The sequence below is a fragment of the Crocodylus porosus genome, unplaced genomic scaffold (assembly GCF_001723895.1).
Source record: "Crocodylus porosus isolate Cpor-Errol unplaced genomic scaffold, CroPor_comp1, whole genome shotgun sequence".
In the NCBI taxonomy this organism is placed as follows: domain Eukaryota; kingdom Metazoa; phylum Chordata; order Crocodylia; family Crocodylidae; genus Crocodylus; species Crocodylus porosus.
In genome coordinates, this window is record NW_017728886.1 from 33385732 (window position 1) to 33402432 (window position 16701).

A 16701-nucleotide genomic window follows, 5' to 3' on the forward strand; every position below is an offset into this window, starting at 1 on the left:
TAGCTATCCCAGGCTGGAAAGGGGTCCTTGTCCAGTAGGTGTTGTCCAGAGGGGGGTCACCGGCAGGGCCTCTGGGTGGATAGGTGGTGTGGCATGGTGCTGGTCCAGATGGAGAGGGTGTCCCACTGGGTCTGTCTTCACTGCCCCTTTTTATAGGGGCAGACCTTGTGTTACCCTAGTGACAGGAGGCCTGCCCAGGCAAGGGTCAGCCCCTGGTGTACTAAGCATGTGTGCTCCATGCAGGGATGTGCAGTTTTGGGTGTCTGTAATGGTGAGAGTTGCTGGTTCTGCCAGGTCTTTTGTCTTTCAAATGCTGGGTTTTTGTCTCTTTTCCTGGGTGATGTCCGTGATTTCTAGATGAATCAATGCGAGGTGCTGGCCCAGTTGTTACAGACCATTCAGTAGAGGCCTGCTACCACTGTATTTCAATCATTCCCAGTCACTGTCATTCATGTGGGAACCAATTTACATGGGTGGGGGACGTGACTCATACAGTTGCAACGTGGGATGACCAGGCAAAGGACAGAAGATGGAGGCTTGACATATAAAATGGAAACTTGACGTGAGTTTGGTTTACTTACAAACACAGGCCTAAACCATACAAGATCCATTTGAAACAATAGAATGAATACAAAAATGATAATAATACAATATACAACAGTAAAAATCAATACAAACCTAATAATGATTCAATATAAAACAGTGGAGATCCAAAACCAAAAACTTGCTACCAAAATAAAAATGTTAAAACTTATCCTACATCTTAGCTTACTTATACTTATCTAGGGAACAGAGAGGGATAGAAAGTCAGAAATGGTTGGGGAAGGGGAAGGAATGCATTTTAAAATAAATAAAAAAAAAAAGCTGGGGGGTTTGCTACACTGGCAGGCCTCTTCTAAGGAAGGAGAGACCTATCATTTCTGAGTGCTTGACTGGTCAAGGGTGTGATTCTTCCAAGTGGCAGAATCAGCTCTGCTGAGAACTCAGTAAAGTGGGTAAAGCAGAGATGCCAGTGGTCAGGGAAGTAACCACTGGAGCATCTCAGTCAGTAGTGAAGCAGTAGATGGCAGAGAGGGATTTGAAGCTGAAGGACACCCCTGAAGGTGTGGGAGCACTTCAGTAGTGTATCTCAAAGGTGTATCTGACTGAATCCAAGGTCAGGATGTGATTTATACACCAATATAAACAATACATTAGAGCTTACTTTTCTCAGCCTCCCCCAACATAAACTTGGAGAATTGAAGGTTAACTTTAGCTTGTGATCTGAAATATATTAATCCACAATCATGCTGCTTTATCCTTGCTCATATTAGGTTTTATACTTAAAAAGCAAAATAAATTAAAGAAAGATTTTCAACAGCTCAAACAGGCTGATAAACTTTGCAGAGTCAGAACGAGTAATCTGGAATGGGGAAAAGAAGAAAATCATGTTTTTCATTTTATCTGGAATTTGGCTCTCATAATCTTTGCTCACTACTGTATTTATTTATTCATCTTTGTCACTGGCTGAATGGGATCTTAATTGTTCTTGGCAGTTGTAGTTAGACCATTTGTAAAAAAGTGCCATCAATTCTATTACATGGTGAATTGTAAATTTATTGTTTTTTCAGATATCTTCCCTGCGAGGTAGTGTTATTGCCTCTCTGTAGTGCACAATAGCATGTGCTGCCTCTACTATGGCTATGGGGCCTGATTCTCCAAGGTGATGAATGGCTTTGATTACTTGACTTGGTGGGGAATGAAAGATGCTCAGCTCCTTCATATTTTAGCTTCCCTGGGCCTGATGCAGAGCCCTAGAGTGGTGATAGCCTTGTTCCAGCAGGATCTCAAGAAGGCTTTGTGGGACAGAGAGACATGATACATCCAGGAACTTCAGAAATCACAGAGGCAAATAAGGTAGCTGTAATATCTCAAGGATGCAGAATTTACCCCCTTCTGCATGTTAAAACTTCTGCTTGAGGATGCGAGTGCTGAAAGCAGTGCTAGCCTCACTTAGGAGAGCATATGCATTGCAATAAAGCCGTTAATTGCATACGTTTAAACTATCCCCCAAGTGATAATACACAGCTTGTTTTGCAACTTCTACCCACTACTCTGTGTATGCTAAGCCAATAGAGTCCTCAGATCATTTATGTGAAAAGTACACAGTATGCTGCAATCAAATATAATAGCTTAAATATTTACACATGTTTGAATATTATACATAGATGAGGTGAATCTTCAGCTAACAAATGTCATTGTAATTGAATGTTGTTAAGCCTCATCTATAGCATGATGCCATTTGCAGCATGTTTTCCTTGTGCAAGGCTTTCACAGACTCAACATATCTGGCTGTCCAGACCCCAGAGAAAAAAAAAAGCCCACCTAAGAATATCACTGTAGCAAGAGCAAAACTGAAAAGAAGTTATAGAGAAGGACTGCATATGATTCAATTTGTTTCACTGAAAGAAATAAACATTTGACAGTAGTGTCTTACTATGAAAATCTGAAAATGTTAGTATAAATTGGGAAGTATCTTCCAGTTTAGTAAATATGAGAACCAGTGCATTCAGTTGCTGACTTATAGGGAGCCAATTCTCCTTATAACGTTGACATTATGACAGTGATTTCAACAACATTACTTCAGATTTTACATTTGATCCTTGTGTTAGAGGTCTCTTCTAGTGAATCCCTATATTGTTTCATGTCAGGGAGGCTTTGCAGGTGCAGGAGTCTGAAATAGAGAGCCAGTATAGGACTGTGGCTTTGTGTTGTTGTAAGAAGAGAAGCAGGACCTATCTCTTATTTTTGCCAAAAAAATAAAATTTGGGAAACAAGTGCCTGAACTGAGATCTTGTATGCAGAGTGTCAGGTCACTGCAGCATGTAATTTTAGGGATGAAAATGGAAATATGTAAAAGGGAATGCTGACACATCCAAAATAGCGCAGTTCCAAAGGATGCCACATAAATGTAATTTGTTAGAGATTAAAACGAGAGGGGAAGGGTCTGTACTGCCTGTCACACTGCAGTTACAAGGCGAGCAAGTCTGAAATGATTAATGATACAAGGATATGAAAAATGCACAGTTTAACTGTGATGTTAATAACTTTTATTTAACATCAGAAACACTGTGTAGACTAGCTGTTGATAGTTAGGTCCATTCTGCATTGTAGAAAGGATGTATATAAAATAACACTGGCATTTTAATTTTCAACCATACAACAAAAATTTATGCTGCATGTAAAATATCTTTAGTTTACTATGAAGTGTTCAATCTGTAGGTTCTGTTGTAAAGTGATGCCGAAGATTTTTCTCAGAGTAGAATACAGTGGATCAGACTGAAAATGTGGGATTCCTGTGTATAGTTAGTATTGGGTATTTCAGACTCCTTTGCAGGAATTCTCTAAAATTACTGGTCTATAGAACATGTTCTTAAACTTGGAATAGTGAAAAAGGGCAAGGGGCGTAGATCCTGACCCTGTTCAGAGAGGTTTGAAATCACTGGCCCAAAGAAAAAAGAATAATTCAATTAATATTAATATATATTAGTATTGTGTATGTGTATGTATATGTGTGTGTGTGTGTATGTATGTATATATATGTGTGTATATATGTATATGTGTGTGTGTGTGTGTGTGTGTATGTGTATATATATGTATAAGTATATATAAAAATAATGAGAGGAAGAAACTGAAGGACACAAAACACTGAAAAGTTGGAAGAAAAAGATAGAGAAGTATATATGGAATGTGGAAGGAAAGACTTGACAATAGGAGGCAGATCCTGAGGTGGCATGGATTGGCATAACCCCGTAAATCAGTTGATCTAAGCTGATATATTTGTGCTTACATTTTGCTGATAGGAATGGGAAAGAATGGAAGGAAAAGAGAACACATACAAAGGAGTCAAGGTGAACTCTCAACATAGTTAAATGATGTGTAAAGGTTGTTATGATATAGGACCAAACTGAGGTGCCATTCCTTGGGTCACAGTTCTTCATGCTCCAGAGTGCATTGACTGCATGGAGCAAGGTGTTACTGAATATGTGAGACTGTGTTTGAATCTGGCTCTTAATTCATTGTTTTCAAATACTATTTAATTTTGCACAATGATTTTTGTTGAAAAAAGAATGTAGCCTTTTCTTGACTTGTATTTATCTTACCAAATTGCTACTTTATGAATGTCTCTTATTGTACTAAATGTCAATTTTATAGAAAAAAGATTTCCCATCTAGTATCAGGCATGTAATAAGCATGTTTGTGGGTGCCCACACACATGCACACAGATATACTGATAAAATTATGTAACAAATAAAACACCCAAACTTCTATTGTATGATATTAATTTCTTGTTTTAAACTTTGGTTCAGATGCTGCTATGATGCTCCTGAGGTAAATACAAAGGACTCTGGAGGACTGCTAGGAAAGCAGTGAAGAAAGAAGAGAATCAGTGTGGAAGGCAGGGTATGTTTGCACCTTATAGGCTAATTAAAACAGGACACCTTGTAGGTTAATTAAATAAACTTCTGTAAGCAAAAACTTACTTCATCAGATGCCAGGAAGCAGAGCTTCTAAACAGAAGGCAGTCATTAGAATAGAAAGTGTCGGAAGGGGGGAGGTAAAATCAGAGAGTACTATTGGGAGAGGCAAGGAGTGAAGACAGAAAACAAACCAGTTAACCCATTGAGGAACATAGGAGTTATCTAGGATGATAATGGGATAAGAATCCATAGTCTCTGTTTAAGCAATATTTAACACAATCCAGTTTTGTTCTGGATTATATAATTTCTTGTTCTGCAATTTTCTGTACAAATTTCTTTTTAAAAGTTTGCTGTTTGAGAACAGCCACCCTCAGGTGGACTATAGATTCATACTGGACCGAGCACCGACCCCTGCAGGACTCCACTGCCCACTTCTTGCCAGGATGAGACAGATCCATTCACTACGACTCCCTGGGTTCTGTCCTGCAGCCAGTTTCTCACCCACCTGGCTGTTTTGGAGTTAAGCCCACAATCCTCCAATTTTCCTGTGAGGACATCATGGGATACTAAATCAAAGGCCTTTTGGAAGTCAAGGTATACAATGTCAACCTGCTCTCTTGTGACCAGGTGGTGAGTTACCTGGTCATAGAAGGAGATGAGGTTGGTAAGGCAATACCTGCCCATGATGAAGCCATGCTGGCTGTCATTCAAAATCTTACCTTCTGCAAACTTATTGCAGATAGACTCCTTGATGAACTTTTGTAGTATTTTCCCGAGGATGGAAGTTAGGCTGAGTTGCCTATAGTTACCTGTGTCCTCCCTCCTGCCCTTCTTGTGGATGGGCACAACATTGACCGTCTTCCAGTCCTCAGGGACTTCTCCAGAGTGCCACGAGTTGTGGAAGAATTTCACCAGGGGTTCTGCAATGATTTCAGCCAGCTCCTTCAGCACTCTCGGATGAAGATCATCTGGTTCCACTGACTTGTATACATCTAATTTTATTAATTGGTCATACACCAATTCTATGGCAATAGTACAAAGGTGATTATTCCTACCATGCTCATCCTGTGCTCTACCTGGTGTGGTTTTCCCCTTGGTCCAGTGAAAGACTGAGGAGAAGTAGTCATTCAGGTGTTCAGCTTTCCCCGGGTACTGGTAACCAGCTTTCCTGAGTTGAGCAATGACCCCACACCCCCATTTGTTTTCCTTTTGTTCCTGATGTACCTAAAGAAGGACTTCTTGTTGTCCTTGATTCCCATTGCTAATCTAAGTTCAGTCTCTGCTTTAGCTTGTCTTATCTGTTCCCTGCATATGCAGGCCCTTGTGGAATAGTCTTCCTTGCAGCCTGCCCTGCTTCCATTGTTTATAAGCCTCTTTCTTCTTTTTTTAAGAGGACCATGATTTCCCTGTTTAGCCAAGAGGGCTTCCCAGCCCTTCTGTTACCTTTTCTTTGCATGGGAATGGACTTCCTTTGTGCTTCAAGGATCATGTCCTTAAGGAACAACCACTCTTTGTGCACACTTTTTGCCTTCACTTCCTGGTCCCACAGCACTTGCCCACTACTGACCTAAGCTTGTTGAAATTTGCCTTTTTGAAGTCCAAGACTTCAATCTATCTGATTTGTTGCCTTACATCTGACAGTGAACATGATGGTTTCATGGTTGCTGTTGCCCAGACTTCCATATTTAGGTCAGTCACCATATTTAGGTCAGTCACCTTTGGCCAGGACCAAATCTAGCAGGGCATCACCTCTGGTTGGCCCATGCACCTCCTGAGTCAGGAAGATATCTTCAACACAGGTCAGGAAGGACTGCGACCAATCCAACTTGGCCGAGTGTTCTTTCCAGAAGATGTCTGGATAAATTAAATCACCCATGATGACCATATCACATGCATGTGTGGTCTCAGTCAATTCTTGGGTGACTCCAGATTGTGTTCCTCCCCCTGGTTTGGTGGTCTGTAGTATACACCTATGGTTAGGTCTCTCTTGCCTCACTCCCCCCACCCCCTGCAACTTGACCTAGTGGGTTTCAAGCTGTCCATTTTTGGAGCCAATATCAGCCTCCAAGGAGGTGTACTGCTCTTTCACATAGAGAGCAACACCTCTACCTTTCTTCCTCACCCAGTCCCTTTTATGCAGGATGTAGAAGTGGCTCTCCCAGTGTCCCTATCTACAGAGCTTACTTGTTTGTTGGTCCCTGGACATGTTTGAATTTGTGTATTCCGTCTCCCAGCAATCTTAGTTTAAAGCCCTGTCCAGAAGATCAGCTATCCTGGCCATGAACAGGGACTTACCTTTCCTCATGAGGTGCATGCTGTCCCTTCCCAGGAATCCTCTCTACCTGAAGTGTGTGCTGTGGTCAAGGAATCCGAAATCTTCTCGGTGACACCAGCGTTGGAGTCTCTGGCTCACTTCCTCAATGCATCCTTCACTTCTGGGACCGTGGCCTAAAACAGGGAGCACAGAAGAAAAGACTACCTTGGCCCTCAATCCCTAGAGCCCAGCTCCCAGACCCCTGTAGTCACTCATGACCCAGTTTGGATTACATCTGACTATGTCATTAGTTCCCACATGGATGAGGGAGATGGGGGAGTAGTCAGAGGGCCGGATCAGCTTGAGGATCATTTCTGTTACATCTCAGATGCGAGCCCCTGGGAGACAGCAGACCTCATGGGCCAAAGGGTCTGGATGGCAGATGGGTCCCTCAGTGCCCTGCAGGAGGGAGTCCCCCCCCCACCACCTTGCTCCTCCTCCTGGGGGTGCCAGCAAGCTGCTTACCTTCTTCCTCTTCCAGTGTCACCGTCAGAGCCTCCTCAGGTGTGGGGGGTGGAGTGTTCCTGTAGTACAGGGCCAGGGGAGGAGCCGCCCTGCCCCAGCATTTTCTGGAGTGTGAGGTGGCTGTTTTCCAGGTCACTCTGAGTGGGTCTTCTTGGTTAGCTATCATGTTGGACACCATCTCCATCTCTAGGTATTCTGCCACAGGCTCGGAATTGGTGTCAGATCTGTGTTCATTCATTCTTTCACTGGGGAAAGATGTAGGGTCTGTCCGATGTAGACAGCAGAGGGGCACTGTAAGCAGGTGGTGGCATACATGACATTGGTAGACGAGCAAGTGAATGAACCCTGGATGTTATACTCTGTTATTTAGTCCAGTGATGATATGCTTTATATTGATGATGGGATATAACTGGAATCTAGGTCCAAAGCAAGGTCCAGTGCTTAGGTGAAAATAAGAGTTATGTAGTCTGTTGCTTGAAAGAGGCATTTTGAGACTGGCAGGACTATCTGTAAACCAGAACAGGTTTGCCCCCATGGCTACCCTGAGATGTTATATGGAACCATTTCCTCATTGAACTAGCTTCCCCAAAATTGTAGCCAAAGTTATATTGAATCATATTGTATATGAAACTATGATCAGACTATTAGGTTGTGAAGTTCTTTAAATATTGAGTTCACTTATTTTTATTGACTTTTGTAGGAACCATAATTTTGAGGAATATCAGGATCAACTGTAAATAAAATGCATAAAAATAACCATCTAATAACAATGTATTTCTTTGTAACCTCCTTATAAATTGAAAAACGTTTTAATTCCTGTAAGCACTATCTGGCCAATGCACTGCAAAGCAAAGTATCTATTCCATTATTCTCTTCTGGCAGCCAAGAGGAAGGGATGGAACAGTCACTATTTGTCAGGAGTTAGGAAGACATGTCCTCTAAGGTCAAGTTTCATATATTTTCCATTGTAAAGATTTTGCTTCTTCCCTGAAGAACATGGTGCTGACTACTCTCGGGGACAGGATACTGGACTAGATAGCCAAGGACAAGGCTTGTTGTTTTGTTTCTTTTCTTTCTTTCCCTGTAACAGCTGAAGGCAGTAAAAAATGCTTTCCAGTTTCTTCCAGCATCCAGGAAAGTGGGGTATTATACTCACTCTTCCTTCCTTTTAAAGTGTGCCCAGGTTTCTACTGCTCACCAGTTTTGCAAATTACTGCAAGATACAAATTCCACAACAGCATGAAACACTCAGACTTATATGCAAAGGCACTTTCTATTGAATTAAAAAATGCAATCTGTTGCAGCAGTCATCTCAGCACTTGTGTGCAGCAAACACATAAGGAGCACTTGCCACAGAACTGAAGGGTAGTATGCACAGCATACATGGAGTCGTGTTCAAAAGCAGTTAGTTACCAAGAGGGTATTGATTTTGTGGTGTAAGTACATTAACATCTATTTATGCAAGGATTTTCCCTTCTTTGCATAAAACCTTTGTCTTCCTTTGCTAGGAGGAAACTAGGGTGGGAGTGAAGACATGAGCATAGTAGCTGCACTGGTATGTCTCTGAACCTATTGTATACTGGGTTTTGAACACAGAACAGCAGTGGAGACAAAGGAATAGGCTTGTTGGTTTTGTGCATAGACAGATACATAAGGTAGGACCTGGAATGGAACTAGGACTGGTTAATATTCTAATTCAGTTTTTGTGGTAACAACTACAGAGGAGATGCTTGAGCCCCAGGACCTGCAACAAAGTGGGTGGGGGAAAAAGTTGGCTTTCAAACTATAGGATGCTTGCATAAAACCTGGTACTCTGGCCACACTCAGGTTTCCTCCAGAATTCCACCCAAACTGCAAACCTGCATCGCATCTTAATTTTATTTTTACTTAACAATCCCCAGATATTGAAGGCTGTGAATCTAGCTCTTTTATTAGTAACAGATGTACCAACTTTAGAGAAATTGTTCTAGTTAATTTTGCCTGAAGCAGATTCTGAATGGATGACATGTCCCTAATGTATTTATGTGCATTTAATATTTGAGGTATTACTCCTCAGCAAAAGTAAATGCCGCAATTTTTCAGTATGAAATATTATGATTCTCTCTCTCTCTCTCTCTCTCTAATGTACGTATATGCATATGTGTGTGTGTGTGTGTGTGTGTGTGTGTGTGTGTGTATACATACACACACATATTAGAGATTTTGCGGGGGGCTGATACCGATCCAATTTGTGATACAGCTGATGCAGTTGGTAAGTCTGTTATGGTGGAAGGGGTGGGGGTGGGGGTGCAGATTAAGGCCCCTGTGGTGAGGAAGGAGTAGGGCTGGGGCAGGGGCAAGCACTGCCCAGCCGGGGTGGGTTGGGCACAGGACAGAGCCGTGGTGGCTCCCAGTGCTGAGAGGGTACGGGGGGGGGGCATGTGCCTCAGACCTGTATGGGGCAGGGTGGGGCAGGCTGGGGCCAGGGGTGCACTGGGCTGTGTTTGGGGCAGGCAGCAGTGGTGCTGGGAGGCGGGTTAAGGGGAGTTGGTAGCCCCCACCAAATTTGCTATAGTGCCTCCCATACTCCCCTCTCTGTACTGTCACCACCAGTGCCAAGTGCAACCCCAGCCCACCACCCTCCATCTTCCCTCCCTGCAATGGGAAGAGCCCAATGCAGTCCCAGCCCCACCCTTCAGCTGCAGTCTACTCTGCCCGTGCCCTGTGCAGAGGCACATGTCCCCCGCCCTCCTGGGGTGCATGCAGCAATGGGAACTCTTCAGTTCCCTTGCCCGTCCCTACCCTGTGCTGACTGGATGATCCATAGCTCCATCCCATGCCTGCCCCACCCTGGCTGGGCAGTGCTTGCACCAGCCCCTGCCCCAGTCCCTGTCCCACTCCCTCCCTCACTGCTGGGGGCATTGATCTTCCCCTCTGCTATCCTTCCTCCACTTCCACCACAACAGACTTATCAGCTGTACACAGTTCTCCACGCTGCTAGGCTGTGCTCTTGGCCACCTATGTGCTGTGCTGCAGCTGTACACATGCATGGGCATTTATCAGCCAAATTATCGGCCCCATCAGGCTGATTTCTGATGTGCTCAATTTTTTTTATATCAGTCCTGATCCAATATTAGACTGATGAATTGGTGCACCTCTAAATATAAATATATATATAAATATATATATATTTATAATATGTGTGTGTGCATTGTAATATTATAAAAGCCTAGTCTGTCTGTCTGTCTGTCCATAATGCTTTATTCACTCTCTGATTGCCTGACAAACAGCCAATCAGAGTGCAAATAAGTCTTTGGACATGCTGCTATGATGGCGGGGACACAGGGGGCAGAGCCCAAGGAGGGGAGGAGGCCCTGCTCCTTGGAGGCAGTGGCAATGGTGATGGCCTCACCCCCCCCTGCCCTGCTCCATGCAGGTGGTGACAATGGGGGGGGGGTGAGGCCACTGGAGCTGGCCTCACCTCCACCCTTGCTCCTTGGAGGTGATGGTGGCAGTGGTGTGGGGGGGGAGCAGGGTTGGAATGCCATGGGGGGGCGGAGCCACCAGCACTAGCTTTGGCCCACCACTCCCCCCTTCTATCATTGCCACCTGCAGGGGGGGGAGGGGAGCAGTGGTGGAGGGGGAGCAGCGGGCCCAGCCCAACATGGCCTGATGCAGCAGCAGCTGGGTGAGGAAAGGAACGAGCCTCTCCCCACATCGGGGCTGGGCCTGCTCCTCTCCTCCCTCCTCCACCCATCAGCCCCAAGCTCACTTTTCTCATCCCCCTACCACTGCCAGGTTGGCCCAGGCCCAATGTTCCCCCCACCCCCTGGTTTAGCAGCCCAGCTTCTCTTCATTCTCGGGCCCAGTCCTACCCTACATTGGGCCTGGGCCCACTCCTCCCCTTTTCCCACTGCTGCGGTGGGGAGGCGGGGAATGGGCCCAGACCCCAAGCAGCAGGAGGGAAGGGGGGAGTGGGCCCGGATGGTGGGGCATGGGGCTCCATCCCTGCCTCTCCCCCACCATCATTCTTGATGGGCAATTGGCTAGTATATACGTATGTGTGTGTGTGTGTGTGTGTGTGTGTGTGTGTGTGTGTGTGTGTGTGTGTATGAATATATATATATATGGAAACATTAGCAAATTGACTACTTATAGCTTATCTTTCTGCTACTGTATTTGTTTCAGGGTTTATAAGCATGATAAATTCATGGAATAAGTGAAGTCTATTCAGCCTATTAAGGTTCATTTTCTTTTAATACTCTAACCCCCTCTGGATGCTATTTGCTGTAATTGTTTCTTGAATGATCTTTCAGTGTTTAAACTTCAGCATCTTTGCCTGGTAAACTATTTTACATATACTCATGATTCTATGTGTAGATAAATGAAATACATGACATCTGTTTCAAATTTGTTTTTTTTTTTGCTTTGCAATTATATCCCATGTCATCTTACTGTCTCCTGGAAAAAAACTGTAAGCACATTTGGCATTAACTACACAACTTAAGATCTTATATACCTAAATTAAATTTCATCGGAACCATAACTTTATAGGCTATAAATTCAGAGTTTATAATCTCTTCTCATTCTTTCTTTTGTCCTTGCCCTCACCCCAACTGGGGTTCCAACTTTCTTGAATTCATCTTTTTAATTCTAAGTATATTTCCATGGATCATACTAAATAATTCCTTACCATCTTTGCAATCCTTAAAATATTTGTAGAATGTTGTCATATTTCTATATCTCTGCCACTTAATTCTATGCTTAGCTAGGCTACACATATTCTACTCATACAATTTTTTCATAATTCAGTCCGGCCGTTGCCCTTATAATTTTTTTCTATTTCAGTCAAATCATTGTAGTAATTCAGCACTCAGGATTCAGTGAAAATTCCAGGTGGTGCTGCACCAGAGCAGGTGTTCTGGCAAACACTCAGCTGATATTAATTGCTGTAGCAGCACTGATGTCAGTGAATTCATAATAATTTATATTGGCTAAGGACCTGCTGCATTGATAACTCTATATCCTTTTACTGCCTTTGCTTTGGCAGTCCAAACTTTCATATGTATTGTGTGTATATATAGTTACAAACACATCACATTTGGTGTCCACTGTATCCTTGCACCTCTTACAGCATCTCTTCCTAGGCTTCTCCCTCCCATTTTAATCAATAAACTGGATGATTGTTCCCTCATTTATTTTTATGCCTATGTTTCTATCATTACCATGTTCCTTCTGTATTATGGTATTTCTCTTCTATGACCAAATTTTGCAACACCTCTCAACTAGTTCTCACCTGTAGATTTCCTTTGTATGCTGATTGCTCACTTTCCTAGATCTTCAGTGATGATGTAAATCAGCAGTCACTTCAGAATTTTACTAGACACAGTTCCTCCATCTAGACATGGATCATTGTTTACACTCTTAGGTTAAAGACTTTGGACTGGTTTTCAGCCCACGATACTCTTATCCCAATCACCCTGATATAATTTTTAGGTTTCATTTTGTGGGGCATTGTGGGCACATCTACACATACAAATAATGTGCCTGAATTTTCTGCACAGAAAATTCAGGCTTATTAAAGTGCTCCTGGGTACATGTCTACACATGCACCCCGTCCGAAACAAATTGTACCTGACAAGAGCAGCTTGGTCCAGGGCTGCTCCTGCTCAGGTCAACCCCCATGCAGCAGCTAGGGGGAGCTCCAGACTCCCCCCAGTGTGAGTCCCAGGGCTGACAGGGGGCACAGGGGCCAATTTTAATCTCTGTTAGTCAGGGAGAGCTATGCCAGCTGCAGAGGCAGCTATCTTTCTAGCCACATGGGGATTTAATGTGCAGTAAGTCCTACACACATGCAGACTGTGGCAGGGCACCTTTGGTGTCTGCCACTTTAAAGGATTGAGCAGGCAGCAGTGCAGCCTGTAGGTGGCTGCGGTGCCAATCAGGAGGCCGCCTGATTGGAGCAGGGCTATAAAACAGCAGGATAAAGGCAGGCCCTGAGCAGTAGAGATGGTAGTTGCTGCAGGGATGCTGCCAAGGTAACATCACCAACCTGAGATCTGCTGCTCCTAGGTACATCTGGAGGTCTAGGGTAGGAACTATGAGGATGGAAGAAGTTCTTAGGGACTCGGTGGGGTCCTGAGACCTGGAGAGAGGGCTTTGGGCCTAGAGAAGAGCAAGGTCCAGCCTAGGAAGGGGCTTATAGCTTGTGGGCCTACACAGGGGTTAGGCAAGCCCCTGATTAGGACTTGCAGGGGTGAGGCCAGGAGCTCAGGTGAGCCCCGTTGAGTGAAGGGCTGCCTCATATGAGTTCTCTGGGGCTCTAGAAAAGCCCAGTAAGAGATGAATTTTTATGGATGGGACCCAGGGGGGGAACCCTGTTGAGTGGAAAGGGTCAGCTGCTGGTGGATTGTCCCAGGGCTCTTGACTGACCCAAACTGGGGCCAGGGCCCAGAGTGCCCAAAAGGCAACCAGGCCCACCATGAGAAGTAGGCCAGGGTGGTGGAAAGCCAGGCCAGGCTTAAAGTGAGCAAAGGGTTCTCAAGGGAGACCACTGGTGAGAGAGCAAAGGGGGTCAGTTGCTAGGCAGGCTGAGATGATGAATGCTGAAGCCTCATCTCATGAAGGGAGGAGTCCTAAACAGGGTTCTGAGAGAGTTAGGGCCAGCAGCTGAGAGTAGGCCATGAGATTAAGGCTGCAGTAGGGTGCTCAGAGTGAATAGCGCAAGGAAGAAAATCCAGAAGCCCAGTGAGAAAAGACCAGGGCCGATAGGCCTTCGTTGGTCCTGGGGATGACTTAAAACTACACCCTGATGGGGTTGGATGGTGTGGTGGGGCAGCTTGTGGCAGGGGAGTTTCCAGGAAATGCCACGCCTGTGCCGCCCTAGTGAAGGGTGAGTATGGGGTATCAACAAGCCTCAGCTTCCACTGCCTTGTGGCTGACCCTGTGGGGGGGAAAAGCTAGGGGAGCATACCCCAACAGAAAAGCACAGGGCCTTAGGTCCATTGACTGAGGCCTGAGGCAAATCCAGGTATGTCTATAGCTGCCTGAGGCCAGAGTGGGCCATAGGCTGAGAGTGAGGTGCAGGCAGGTCAACAGAGCCTGAGGCTTAAGGGGCATAAGACAGTGAGGGGCGGACTAGTAACCACAGAGAGGGGTGGAGTGTGAGGGGCTAGAAGCCTGTTGAGAGGCATAGAGCCCAGAGTGTGAGTTGAGGCCCCAGTGAGGGAGCATGTGGTCAAGGTAAGTCTCCACATGCCTGAGGCTGAGTTTGGGTCCAAGGCCAAGTGCAGCCCAGAAATGGAGCCGGGGGAGTTAGGAATACTTTGGATGCTATCTGAGAGGCATGGGACATGGTAAAGGGAAGGTGGGAGCTGTGTATTGTGCCCTTTGCATCAGGGCATTAAAATGGGCAGCCTCCCACCTTACAACTAACTACCTAGTCTATTACAACAAAGGCATGGCAGATGAGACAGGTGGGATGACCCTCGTCACATAGACAATGATGCTTTACTGTGCTTTAAATTAGTCTAACATGCACTGAAGCATCATGTATAGCCATTTCCAGCATCTATCTTAGGTACTCACAGCACCTCAATAGCAAATGTGGTTTTAGAGAAAAGTAATATTTTTTGGTGAACATCTTTTTTTCTTTTTGATAAGATTTCATTCTTTGAAATGGTTAAAAAAATTTCATGTTCTGTTTGTTTAACATACCCATTCCCCCCCTCCCCCCGCCCCTCCCCTGGTTAAAAGAAAAGAGAAGGTAAAAAAGGTGAAGAAAATGAGTAGTGAAAAGTGTCATGCTTTATTTAGGAAAAAAGAAAAATAGAAATTAAAAAGAAAATGTAAGATAAAGTAAAGTAAAATCATCCTCTTTTTCCTTGAAAATGTAGAAAAAATTATCCTCTTTTCTTTTACTTCCCCAACGTTTTTCCCTATTGATGAAGGGGAGAAAAAATAAAACACTTCTCCACATTCAAGGGTGTAGGTTGTAGCCGTGTTGGTTGAAGGACGTAGGCAGACAAGATTCTTTGGGTGAATCTGATATCTTTCATTAGACCAACTTAAATAGTTGGAAAACAATTTTTAATCAAGCTTTTGGGTTCAAAAACACTTCGTCAGGCAAAGGATGTTTCAGCAGTTGGTGTTCGCTCTTCCTGGATGGAATGAAAAGTAAAGAAGCCAGAGGCTGGGCTGGTGTGCGTACAAGACAGGCTGTCAGTGAAGATGTAGATTGAGGAGTCAATGGGTGAGAGGCAGGCTGGGTTGAGGGGAGAGAAGAGGGGTTGTGTTGAATAGTGGAGAAGTACCTGGGGAATCAGATGTCAGGCAGGTTATAATGTGTCATAAACCCAATATCTATATTTAGTTCATGATTTTTAGTATCCAGGAGGTTGATGAAGTGGAGTACATAGGCTCGTCTCTGGGAAATGTTTTGCAAGTTTGCTTTGAGGATCAGGACTGAGAGATTGGAGAGAGAGTGGTTTTCTTGTGAGAAATGTGCCCTCACAGGTCACTGGGTATTCCTGTCTTTGATAGATTTCCGGTGTGTATTCATTCTGGTGTGCAGTTGTTGTATGGTTTCTCCTATGTATTTCCCATCGGGGCATTTGGTGCACTGGATGAGAGATATTACATTTCTGGAGGTGCCGCTGTAAGATCCAGGAATGCTGATGACTCTGTTGTGGGGTGTAGTAATTGTGGGGGTGGTGAAGATGTGTTGGCAGGTTTTGTATTTCTTGTCATGGCATGGTCTGGATCCATTTGGCGTGTTCTGGGTCTGAGGAAGTTTGCTTCTGGTGATGAGGTTAGAGAGGTTTGGTGCTTGTTCGAAAGCTAGGATGGGTGGCTCTGGGAAGATCTCTTTAAGAATAGGGTCTCTTTCTAGTATGGGTTGCAATTGTTTGAGGACTTTCCATACGGGTTTGAGGGAGGGGTGATATGTCCTAACCAGCGATGTGCAATTTGTGGGGGGATTTCTTCTGTACTGCAGCAGTTCGTCATCTGGTATCTGGGTGGTTCTTTCAAATGTGTGATTAATCTCTCTGGAGGACCGTCCTTGCTGGGTGAAAGCCTTTTTAAGATTGGTGAGGTGGCAACCCTATGTCTGCAGTTTCCCCCACACTACCCCTAGCCATGTACCCCTTCTCACCCATATGAGCCATTCTGGTCTGGGGCAGGTGACAGCTCAGCTCTGGCTTCAGATTGAAAACTGGGGCCAAAGCTGAAGCTGAGATGCCACCTACCCCAGGTAGGTACTTGAATCCAAGACGAGGAGTTTTTCCCCATACTGACTTGGGTGGGAGGGTGGGGTGGAACTTCATCTTGGATTTCAGTAAATGTGGTATATATTATTTTCCTTCAATTTTAAGAACTATAACCACGGATATTGTTCTGATGTTAAAAATCACAGAAAATAAATATGTAGCAAAACCCCCAGTTTTTCTTTTTTTATATATATATATAGATAGATATATTTTA